The following is a 12,692-nucleotide window of genomic DNA, read 5'->3' as shown; positions in this document are numbered from 1 at the left end:
ACATAATCAATTAAATCACTATATCACTAAAACATTAGATATTTTACCCCTTTTTTATACTAAGTCTTAAAATGCTGGGTGCATTTACATTTATGGCCTGTGTCATTTGAACTAGTTGCATTGCAAGTGTTTGTTAGCTAATGTGGGTTGTACCACACTGGACAGTGCAGAGCTGAACTATCTTCAAATATGCCTATTATAGCCTTTAAATGATATATAAATAAAAAGGGCAACTATCACTTGGAAATCACATTACAATCTAAGGAATGCTTTCACCATCTATCTCCTAGAATTCAAAACAATAACCAATGGGGTTGGTACGCCAAATATTATTATCTACCTCTAACTGGCAGATTAGGGAACTTTAAACTTAAGATCTTCATAAGACCTTAAGATCGTCACAATCCTAGTAATAAATTTGAATCCAAGTCTTCTTCTATCCAGAAGTTAGGGTACCTCAGAGACATTAAATGAATTGCCAAAGGCTAGCAGCATGTCAGTTGCAGAATATGAAATCTGGGCCATTTACTCCCAAACCAGTGCTCTCACCACTGCAACAACACTGCAGATGCCCTCATACTTATAGATACAATTCTCAAGACTCATTTTCCCTGCAGTTGGTCTGCAAGTCAATACTAATCACATTACTAAATCTTATGTTCTTACTTGAACTACTGACCAGGGCCTATTCAAAAGAGAGATAGAATTCTTCAGCCCTCCCTCTCCATTTATATGACAAAATTGTCTCAGGAGTGTTTTAAAGGGTTTTGTTTTGTTTTGTTTTGTTTTTTCACGACAAGAGCAGGAACCTGCAATTTAGAGAAGAAGCATTTGAAACAAATTGCTAAAAGTATCCTTTTAAATAGTGAAATGCAGGGTGCCTAGGTGGTCAAGTCGGTTAAGGGTCTGTCTTCAGCTCAGGTCATGATCTCAGGGTCCTGGAATTGAGCCCCACGGGCTCCATGCTCAGTGAGGAGCCTGCTTCTGCTTCTCCTCCCTGTTCCTGCTCTCTCTCACTATTTCTGTCAAATTAAAAAAAATAGTGAAATGCACAAACCTAAGCATAATGTGATTTTGTACTACATTTTGTGATTGTGTGATTACATCACATTATGTGATGTGCAAAACACATAATGTGTTTTGCAAAACAATGACAAAGTATCCTTCTATAACTTTATATTTAAATACATGTAACATGTTTTGTAGGTCTTTATAATTATAATATGTACAGAAGAAAAATGCAGGAGAGGACAAAGCAGATAGTTACTTTGGGGCTAGGAGAACTGTATACTAATAGGTGAAGATAAGGAGGGAAGGGAAAGGCAAATAAAAAATAACAAAGTAGGATGCCTGGGTGGCTCAGTGGGTTACGTCTCTGCCTTTGGCTCAGGTCATGACCTCAGGGTCCTGGAATCAAGTCCCACATCAGGCTCTCTGTTCAGCAGGGAGTCTGCTTCCCCCCCACCCTACCTGCCTCTCTGCCTACCTGTGATCTCTGTCAAATAAATAAATAAAATCTTAAAAAAAGAAAAAAAAGAATTCTGGGAGGAAACTGGTCTGGATGGTGAATAAATCATGTAATTTCTCCAGCCTATATCTGTTATGACACATTTGCTGCTCATTTCCTAAACATAGATTACTGCTTATATCTAAAATCTCTAAATTCTCAAATGTAAAATAAATATCAAAAGCCTGTTAAATTTGAGGAGGAGGCAGCAAAAAAGAAAATAGAATAAGCAGCAAAAAAAAAAAAAAAAAACCAGACAGAAGGGGGCACCTAGGCTCTTGACCTTGGCTCAGTTGGCGATCTTGAGGTTCTGGAATGAAGTCCTCTCCGGGTCTCTGCCACTCATTGGGAAGTCAGCTTGAGGATCCTCTCTCTGCCTCTGTCCCTCCACCTGCTATCCCACCTCTCTCTCTCATTAATAAATGAATCTTTTAAAAAAAACCAGAAAGATGTGGTATACATATTTTGATTAAGCAAATAATTTCCTTTAATAAAAAGTTAAATTGACCATTAATTCTGTGTATTTTAAGTGATATAATGATGAGAGTTCCTATATTTATGTTGAACAAATTAGTTTTCCAAATGTAAAGGTCGTCATTTCAACAGCTGGATTTTCTGACTTTTCTCAATTACCAGAACAACGCATGCGGAAAATAAGAAATAATAAAATCCCATTATTGTAATGTTACAACGTATCACAGGAAAAGCAAGAAAGAAGTCTCATGGGAAAGTCAATAAATAGCTTAATTAAATATTACAGTTGTGTTACTGTGTAGGCAATATATTTTTTATTTTTTATTGTTTCAGTGTTTTTTTTATTATGTTATTTGGAAATGGGAAAATACCTCTAAAGACAGTTTATTTTCCAAAGATTTTACTCAACGATTGCCAAATAATTAAATCTACAGTGCTATAAGCTCATCCAAACGTTCTTAAAGGTGGAGAGCCCCACTATCTGCCCTACACACCATTTGGAATCAGAATGGCTCTTTGGGAATCATGATGACCACATGCTGCTAGGCTGCCCTCTTCATCAGGCAGGTGGATGACTCCATGGGTCACAAAGGACCTGAAACACTTAATACAATCAACAGTTTGGGAGTATGCTCACATTGTAATACACATGCACTGAGTTTTTCATATAAACAGAACTCTAAAGGAAATTTACTGAAAACATATGTCAATATTTAGTACTAGGAATATTATTCTCTTAGAGCAGTAAGCAAACATGTTTCTCTTAAGTCAAGTATTGTTTTTGGTTTTGTTTTTGTTTTTAGGATTTCTTTGCTTTATTTGAGAGAGAGCAGAGGGAAGAGGCAGAGAGACTCTGAAACAGGCTCCACGTTCAGCATGGGACTTGATCCCATGACTCTGAGATCACAACCCTGAGATGCACCTGAACCAAAACCAAGAGTCGGAGGCTTAACCAGCTGCATCATCCAGGAGCCCCCTCATAAGTCAAGTTCGCTACAGCTCAGGCAATACCCAGTTCAAAAGCCATGGCCACATATGACATGAAACAAACTGGAGTATATTCCTTGTTTAAAAAGGCAAGGAGTTTACAATACTCTAAAGGAGAGAGATAAAATCCAAATAGTTATAAAATCATGTGATTACAGTAGACTAGGCATTCTGTAACCCTGTATTATCTTAACTGCTCTTTAGTGGGTCTTTATTGCTGGGTCAGAAAAACTGAAGAGAATAATGAATGTGAATTGACTATCAAAAAGGCAGAACCCATTTGAGTTATGGAAAATGTAGGGTATTTAAAGTTTACATCCTCAAAGTACCTAAGTGCAATCAGGACGCCCATAAATGTGAACTGGACTTAAAAAGCCAGTCACTATCACACTCTCCATCCCTGTTGTAGTCAGACAAGCATTAGCTAAACCTACCTCTGTTTTCTCTTTCCCCTCTCTCCATGGCTGCGTGTGGCCAACATGTTTCCATGATCTCCTGTGTCCAGTGCCCACCACTGCTTATTTGAATCCAGCTCTCAGGACTCCATCTCCAAATTCGAGACTTGACTTGGCTCAGATGTCCATCCATGATCTAGTCAGCCATAGTGTGGAGCATGAAGTCATGTGGTACAGAAGACTGCCCCTTCTGGGAACTAGAGGAAAGCAGAATCCCTAAGGAAAAGCTGTGTGAGGGGAAGGAATGACTGTCATCCCTAACACAGAGGCATTCATTCTTCACCATCCCACATGTCCTAGTCTTTGCCCTCGTTCTGAGTGCAGCACACCACAGCATCTGTCAATGATCAGCTCAAAGGTGAACACAGTGGTACCAATCAGCCTTGGCATTGCCTTAGGAGTGTTAGTTATAACACACCTCCATCATAAGACTGTGTTTTAGTAGGGATGTGTGAGGTCACAGAAGGCTCTCTTTTAGGGATGCCTGGGTGGCTCAGTGGGTTACAGCCTCTGCTTTCAGCTCAGGTCATGATCCCAGGGTCCTGGGATTGAACTTCACATCAGGCTCTCTGCTCAGCAGGGAGCCTGCTTCCTCCTCTCTCTCAATCTCTCTCTCTCTCTCTGCCTGCCTTTCTGCCTACTTGTGATCTCTGTCTGTCAAATAAAAAAAAATTTTTTTTTAAGAAAGAAGGCTTTCTTTTAGACTACTGGTATGAAATTCTTACCATATCCCCTATAATCATCTCAGTGGGAAATCAAGTATCCCACATTCTCATCAGCCTTCCTAAAAGCAAAAAGAAAAAAATAAAAAGCTCTGCTACAAGCAGAAAAAATTACGCAGTTACCTATACGCAGAATAAAAACAAATAGGTGTGTGTCAATCAGTATATTCTATTCCTATATTCTTTAGTTAGTATACTGCCTCTGAATATCTCTGCCCAGCCACCTGAGGTCAATTTTTCTTCTGTCATTCTGAAGTCTGCACGCCCTCAGGACTCCCAATACTTCTATTCTACATCTGATGTGAGCTGACTTTCTCTTTCCTGTCCTTCTTGATCTCTGCTGTTTTTGACAATTCTGACTGAGGTCTTTTCTAATTTCCAGGTCCTCCTACAGATCCTTGAGTTCTCCTTGAGCCACTACTCCTAAGATCCAGAGCCATCTTCCTCCACTGCATAAACTAATCAGCTTGTTCCCTTGTTTACTGCAACTCCTATTCACTGGCGGCAATAAGCACTTTATTACCAGTAGTAACACTGGGAGTAACTGAGCACCTGATCACTGGTCCGGAGAAAAACTACAATGGAGAAATTCAGATCTTGTCTTTAATTTATCAGTACCTCTTGTTATAAGGCAACATCACCATAAACGGCTCTGAAAACATTTTGTTATAACAAATGTGAGGGAAGCCTGGGTGGCTTCGTCAGATAAGTGACTGCCTGCAGCTCAGGCCATGATTCTGGAGTCTCATGATGAAGTCCTGCATCAGGCTCCCTGCTCAGCAAGGAGTCTGCCTCTCCCTCTGACCCTCCCTCCTGCCGCCCATGCTCTTTCTCTCTCTCAAATAAATAAATTAAATATTTGAAAAACAAATGTGAGCTTCATATTCTACTCTTCCTAAACATTCAAGCAACAAAATTCTTTAAACTACTAGACCAAATAAGAGAATAAGAAGACAAAATATCTTTTTTTTTTCTAAATAGAGACAATTCAAGAAAAAACATCTGAGATCAAATAATAGGTATAGTATCAAGAAATGGCAACTAAGAAAATAAGTTACTTCCATATGTCAAAGCAATGCTATTATATTTGGCACATCCAATAATTGGGATTTAAAACAGAGCAGAGTCTATTTATTCATAAACACCATTTATAATGCCTGCCTTATGCAGATGCTGTGCAGGACAAATTAAAATTAAAATCATAGCCCTTGGGAACTTGAACGTCTAATTGAGAATTGAATGCATAATAAGCAGAAAGGGTCACTCACCACTTTTTTATCCTGAATACATTCTATCATATTTTAACCAGCTAAAAGCAATATGACTTTTTCTCCCTGATTTGATTGATAGCTTAGCTGAGCACAGAATTCCAGATTGGAAATCATTTTGATCAGAATTTTGAATATTTCACTCCATTATCTTCTGGTATTCAAGGTGGCTCATGAGAAAATGTGTAGTTTTGAATCTTGGTCAGTTTTCCTCTTCCTCAGAGACTTTTCTCTTTGTCAATTTTCTGCAATTTCATGATAATATACCACCGTGGGGATCCTTTTCTTATCCTATGTTCTGTGCTCCCTCAGGGGTCCCTATCAGTCTGTCCATCTGTAACCTTCAGATATGGTATAATTCTTCCCCATTTTTATTCCCTTCTGTGTTTATTCTCTCTGCTTATTCTATTTTCTTCATAGGGGAACTCTAGAACTTACTTTCTGTTGCCTTTAATTAAACTCCAAATAGAGAACATATTCTTCTACGATCATAATACTGAAATGTCAGTGAACAAAATAGATAATTATTTGGCAAATGCCTAGTAAAGGATGTCAGCCAAGTTCACCCACGGCACTGAGCAGCAGCATCTACATGGCCAGGGCGTGGTCAGTGTTTGGGGACGGAGGTAAACATCCACAATCCGTGCATCCCTTTGATTTCTTCTTTCAGTGCCTGCTTTACCATCTGGGGCTGCTGGACAGTTTTCTTCTCCTTAAGCTCTTCTGTCTTGATCTGGATTTCATACATCGCCCCACAGCCTCCTGAAATGTCAGTGGCGTTGGTAGTTGTAGCTCCAGAAAACCTTGAGAATTTGGGTCACTTTGGGCTTCCCCTCAATTTTCCAGGCAAACATCCGCTGAGCACAGCGGAGAAGAGGAAGCCCGCGGATCCCACGGAGCAACGGCACTGCGGCAGCCGGGCTCCACACCACCAAACCTATCCTTCCTCAACTTTTTCACCTCTTTGGTTGTTTTACTTGTAAAGTTTCCTCAAATATATCTTTCAAAGGGTCTATTAAATGTTTGATTTCCAGTCCCATAGTTTTCATTTCCAGGAATTCTACTTTGTTTATTCAATGTGATTCAACAGTTTTTATTTCTAAGAATTTTAGTTTATTTGATGGCCTTTTTTGATTCATTTATAAAATATATGTTATCATCTACTTAGTGATATTAATTACAGTGTTAATTATTTGACTTCGTTCTTTATATTTTTCACCTACCGTCTGTTCTTTATTTCTACAGATTTGGTTTACATTCCAAAAGAAACTGCCTTGAATATCTATAGGTCCTTGGTTGCTGATTTTTAAGAATGAGGCACTAAAAAACTGAGTAAATGCTGTATGTGTAGACAGGACTTATTGACTGCCGCATTGACGTGGATCTGATGAGGTCATCTCACTGGACCCCTAATGGCCCACATCTGTAGACATTTTCTCTTAGATGTAAATTTCAAGAGAGAATTCCCCCAGCTCTTACCTAGGAGTCTGTCAGTATCACGAGAGCTCACTTAGGAAATGACTGGAAGAGAATTTCATGGTACAATATGTAGATTTTAATTTAATACCTTTGTGTTCTCTATGTTAGTCTTGCTTTCAGTTGTGCTCACGTCCAAAGTCTGCTTGATGAACCTCTCTAGAAATTAAACCTCCGTCTTCTATCAGCATGGAGAAGACCTTCAGCAAACTGTGAAAGTGAATCGGGAGACCTAACTGCTTTTATACAGACTTTCAACCCATCCTTATTTTTTGGCCCTACTTGTACCACCTCCCTCTTTTCAGAAGTACCTGCAATTGCTAAGCCTAATTTTCTCGGGCTCTGAGGCAGAATCAGCTGACCTCTGTGTTTCTCTCACTGCTAGCCTGAGTTTCAGATTCCTCGCTCTAAGTGTGTTACTATCCATATAGATAGGCAATAAAGATGGCCATAATTTTTTTGGCCCATTCGTTCTATTGAAACTACTACTTTGACTAATAAAATACGGCAGAAATGGAGCTGCGCCAACTATAAGACCCAGGCCCTGAGGGAGAGCCTCCATATCCCAGCTCCTGTAGGGGATTCACTGTAGGGGCCCTGAGCTCCTGGGTAAACAAACCAACCACCCTGCAGGACAGGCAACATGTAGGACCCTGACTGAGACTACATGGAAAGTGAAGGAGATCCAGGTGGGCTCAGACTCCAGCCCCCTGCTCAGGTTCATGAGTAAAGCCATCCTGGACACACTACATCAGCCCAACTGCCAGATAAACAGCCCTCAGGGATCATAGTCAATGCCATGTGAAGTGTAGGAATTGCCCATCTGAACCCTGACCAAAGTTTTTGTAGAGTTTGATAAAATATTTGCTTTAATCCATGAACTTTTGGGGTAGTTAATGATGTTAGCCATAGATTACCGGAAGAATCTGTTTTTCCTTTCCAAATTATGTTGTATTCTTCTCCCCTCCTGAACTTTCTGTCCTTAAGACTTATGGCTTTTTTTTTTTTTTTAATCTCTACATTGTTATTTTAGGGAGTGTTCCGTGGCGGTGGTATAGAACATGCATATGCTGTCCACCATGCCTAATGAGAAGTCCCCTCAGTTATTCTTTCATCTCTTTTGTATTCTGAAGTATGATTTATTTTTGGTATATTTTATTGTTAGGTTTTTGTCAGATTTTCAAAACAGAAATGGAAAAGCCTGATGGCATAAGCTATCTCTTCCATTAATTATACCTCCACAAACCAAAGTCATTCTGATAAAACAATTACATTCCTCCTGGTCTACCAACACATTTGCGATATTAAGATTGAGCCATATTTCTAACAAAGTTTAGCATTCATTATTCTTCCCAGAAAAGCCAATGACAGATAACAGCAATGAATTTAATGCCACATGTCAACTCATTTTACAGAACTAAAGAGACTGTCGTTCATTTAAATCTTTTTTTTTTTAAATAGTTAAGGAAATGTCTAATCTCATCTTTTAGCCCAATTCCTGACAGGACTTGGTAAAAACTGGATCAAATTAATGCTTTCTGGCATGCATTAGCAGCCAGCAAGGTCGTTCATTATTGTGTGAAATAAACCCAGCATTTTAAAGAGACAAAGATGCCATATGAGAAAAGAACACACTAGAGCTTCATCCCAATCACCTCTGCACCCCAACCTAAGTTGTATCACATGAGCCTCTTCAGGAATGTGGTATTAGGTGGGAGCATAACCAACAACAGGCACTCTGATACTTCCTGACATATGGCTAAACAGCCCTTACAGTGACTCAGGGATTTACATGAGTCTGTGACTCCTGCTACCAAAAGCCGGATTATAACTGAGAATTAGGGAGTGGGGGAAGATGAAGGAAAGGTAACCCTAAAAATGTCTGTATTTCAAAGCAAGTGCTAAAAAGACATTAATTTCCTGACCTGTTCTCTTGTCCCCTGTGGAACTATCTGATGAACATTGCATGTGGACCCACCTCAGGAGAAGGGAAAGAATAGGGATTCTGGAGATTGGGATGTACAATGTGCTATAGTCCAGTGCTTCTCAGGCTACTGTGCATACAAATTATTGAAAACATTGTTAAAATGATAAAATGCAGATTCTTTTTTTCTAATTTTTTTTAAAGATTTTATTTATTTATTTGACAGAGAGAGATGACAAGCAGGCAGAGAGAGAGGAGGAAGCAGGCTCCCTGCTGAGCAGAGAGTCCAATGTGGGGCCCAATCCCAGGACCCTGAGATCATGACCCGAGCCGAAGGCACCGGCTCAACCCACTGAGCCATCCAGGCGCCCCTAAAATGCAGATTCTGATTCACTAGGTCTTGTTAGTGCTGAGAGTCTGCCTTACTAATAAGATCCAAAGACTTCTGGTCCACAGAACACACTCAAGAAGTGAGACTACAATCAGATGTTGACATATTTCTCTTCTCTCATTAAATTTCAGACCTCATCCTCCTAGTATACCAACAAAATTGAGAAAAGTTTTTACCAAGGGTATAGGGCAAAAGAGCCCAACATAGCCACTTAAAAATTAGGCCTATTATGTACCCTTACATACCTCACTCTTTTAGTATGCTTTTTTTTTTGGCTTTATAAAAAAAATGTTATCATCTATAATCTTCTGAGACTTCCTTTTTTTCATCGTGTTTCTAAAATTTACCCCTAAAGTTGCAGCTTCAACAATAATGTTCTGATTCTTACCCAGGAGGTGTGTTCATTAAGTGTTCATTTTACTACTATGCTTCAAGATTAAACATCACTATATATTCCTTTATATGTATCAAGTGTTACATTCTTTTTTAATTTTTTAACTTATTTATTTGATAGACAGAAAGCAAGCAAGCAAGAGAGAGAAAGAGAGCATGTGCACAAACTAAGGGAGGGACCGAGGGAGAAGCTGACTACCCACCAAGCAAGGAGCACAACATGGGGCCCAATTCCAGAACCCTGGGATCATGACCTGAGACGAAGGCAGATGTCCAAATGACTGCCCTCCAGCCACCCCCCAAGTATTACATTCTAAAACCATTTCAACTAAATATTTGCCATCTCTGCACTTCAAGTTCCTAGACCCATTGACACCACCAGCAGCACCTTAGTTCTGACCATCTATTCCATGGAGCCCAAAGACCATATCCCTCAACTCCAACCCCCCTCCCTCATTTGCTTTCCTCTAACTGACGCTCTTAATCCTTCAATCCCTATACTGATCTTTCTACCTGTATTACTCAACTTGAACTTGTGCCAGACCACTGCAGTGTCTCAGCAACTTTATTCAATAATATAATATTCCTGCTGATGTAAAACCCAGAGCTGAAGTTCCTGACCAGGAGATCATGCAGGCAGTTCTTCTAAGTGCTCAACTCTGGACTTGGGATATTTCCATTGTGTGTTCTGTTATATCACAAGCCTTCCGTTCCTGCTGTGTGGCTAGAGGGGAAAGCACAAGGAAGATTGCACAAGGGCTTTCTATGGCCCAGAAGTGGCATATGCCACCTCCACTTACCTTCCACTAGAAGAGCTCAGTAACACTGTCCACTGGACACAAAGGGATACTGGGAAATATATTTTCCCCTGTGTGCCCAGGAGAAAAATAAAATAATTTTATAAACAAAGACAAAAAAATAAAACTTACCCACTCTCCCTGCCGCCATACACAGTGCCTTAAAAACTAAATACTGGGTAACATTCATGAAATGAATTGGCAGGGATAGTTCCTTACCCATGTAGAGGGGTATAATCTGACTGCGTACCCCTGTTTCCTTGAGTAACTGCTAAATATTTTGAAGCTCCATTTTCTTTTATTGGTTAAAAAAATATGTTCCTATATAATTGAAAATCAATAAAATATTCTTTGAGAACTACCTTAGGACCAGATTTTAAATTACAGTCCCTGTTCTCCAAAGGCTTACAATCCAGTTAGGAAAAAAAGATACTAGCTGTGGAATAATATAGACTCTAGATATCAATTTTAAAATAACACAAGACCAGTTGCCAAATGGTTGTTGCCAACTCTATAGAATATAAATTTTGATAAGATGTAATAAAGTATGGCTGGGGAAATCTAGAATCCTTTGAAAAGATAGATGATAGGTGATTGACTGTTTGATGATAGATAAATAGGTAGATAGATAGATAGGATAGAACCTTTTCTCCAAAAGGTATAAGACACTCTCGTGATGCACAGAAAAGTACAAATAGAATTTAATGTACTTTATTAGCTTGACCTATGCTGAAATAGGCCCATTTATCCTATAGCTCAGTTCCTAGTATAGTTTATGTCCCAGTAAAAATAAGATACTATAATGTTCTACTCTGTTATGATTCCATTTTATATTAAACTTTCCCTTGGTAATAAGGAAACAGGCAGGTTCATTCATCCCACAGGGCCTCTAAATTCAGTAGACAACATCCTGTATTGCCCTTAAAATTAATCACATTCCAGAGTGCCTCAAAATGAACTTTAGCAAATAATGCAACTGTGATAAAATTTGCATATCAGATTTACAGTGTGTTCAAGGCTTCAATTTTCCCCCATCTCAGCATTTCTACCCTAAATGAAATTGCACATAACTAGTAAGAGCAAAGATGAAGTGTGCTGCGAGAAATGTCAACCTTTCTAAAAGAAGCAGATACGTGTGACTTGTGCTCTGGGACCACAGTAACAGTGTTTAAGCAGATGGCAAAGCTGCATGTAGATTTGCAGTTGTGGCTTGGAGCAGGACACACAGGTTATCTAGAAAATAAGATCTTCTCATACTGGCAGTTTCATAACAGGAAGTGGAGCCATCTAGAATTATTATTTTTTTTTAAAGATTTTATTCATTCGACAGAGAGAGATCACAAGCAGGCAGAGAGGCAGGCAGAGAGAGAGGAGGAAGCAGGCTCCCCACCAAGCAGAGAGCCCGACGCGGGGCTCAATCCCAGGACCCTAGGATCATGACCTGAGCCGAAAGCAGAGGCTTTAACCCACTGAGCCACCCAGGCGCCCCGCCATCTAGAATTATTAAAGGGAATAGTTGTCGCTCACATTAACGAGTGTGGGAAATACACCCGGCATTTCAAAAAGATAGAGGAGCCATCCCAACCCCTCTTGCACCCCAATCCAAGTTATAAGACATAATCCTCTTCAGAAGCATGGCATTAGGTGGGAGTGTAACCAATAACAAGAGGTCCAAGGGATATTCTCCTAGAAGTCAGCCGGCTACTGACATATGACCAATTATAGAAACTTAGGAATTTATATGAGTCATATAAATTCACTTATAAGAATTCTCACATGTCCAGAACAAGCCAAAGGAAAAATCGAAAGGGATTCTCAACCTAAACTTCCATTCCCATGACAAACTTTTCTCTCCTGCCCCTACTACAGACTCCTGATGGCCTCCAGCTCTCTTCCTCCATCAAAACGTTCTCTTAGAAAGAGATCTGCTACCAGCAAGCTTCCTATCAGTACCCTAGGGCTGTACTTCTCAAATAAGAATCATGGAGAAGGTGGAACCCCTGCCAGGGAGCGGTGTTCCTGTGGGCACACAACATCTCAGAGTAAAACAGGCCATGCATTGAGAAAGTCAGCTTGATCCAAGGTAGAGGAATTTTCTATTGTTAAAAAACACACAGGGGCGCCTGGGTGGCTCAGTGGGTTAAAGTTTCTGTCTTCAGCTCAGGTCATGATCCCAGAGTTCTGGGATCGAGCCCCACATTGGGTTCTCTGCTCAGCAGGGAGCCTACTTCCTCCTCTCTCTCTGCCTGCCTCTCTGCCTACTTGTGATCTCTCTCTGTGTCAAATAAATAAATAAAA

At 39.8% G+C, this 12,692-nt stretch overlaps 1 pseudogene; it reads right to left on the bottom strand.

Moving 5' to 3' along the window:
• Nucleotides 1-6,020: 6,020 nt before the first annotated feature.
• LOC132008069 (bolA-like protein 3) lies at nt 6,021-10,545 on the bottom strand (annotated as a pseudogene).
• Nucleotides 10,546-12,692: the final 2,147 nt, after the last annotated feature.

Source organism: Mustela nigripes, chromosome 1 (genome assembly GCF_022355385.1).
Source record: "Mustela nigripes isolate SB6536 chromosome 1, MUSNIG.SB6536, whole genome shotgun sequence".
Lineage (NCBI taxonomy): Eukaryota > Metazoa > Chordata > Mammalia > Carnivora > Mustelidae > Mustela > Mustela nigripes.
This window is presented reverse-complemented; position numbering and strand designations above follow the sequence as displayed.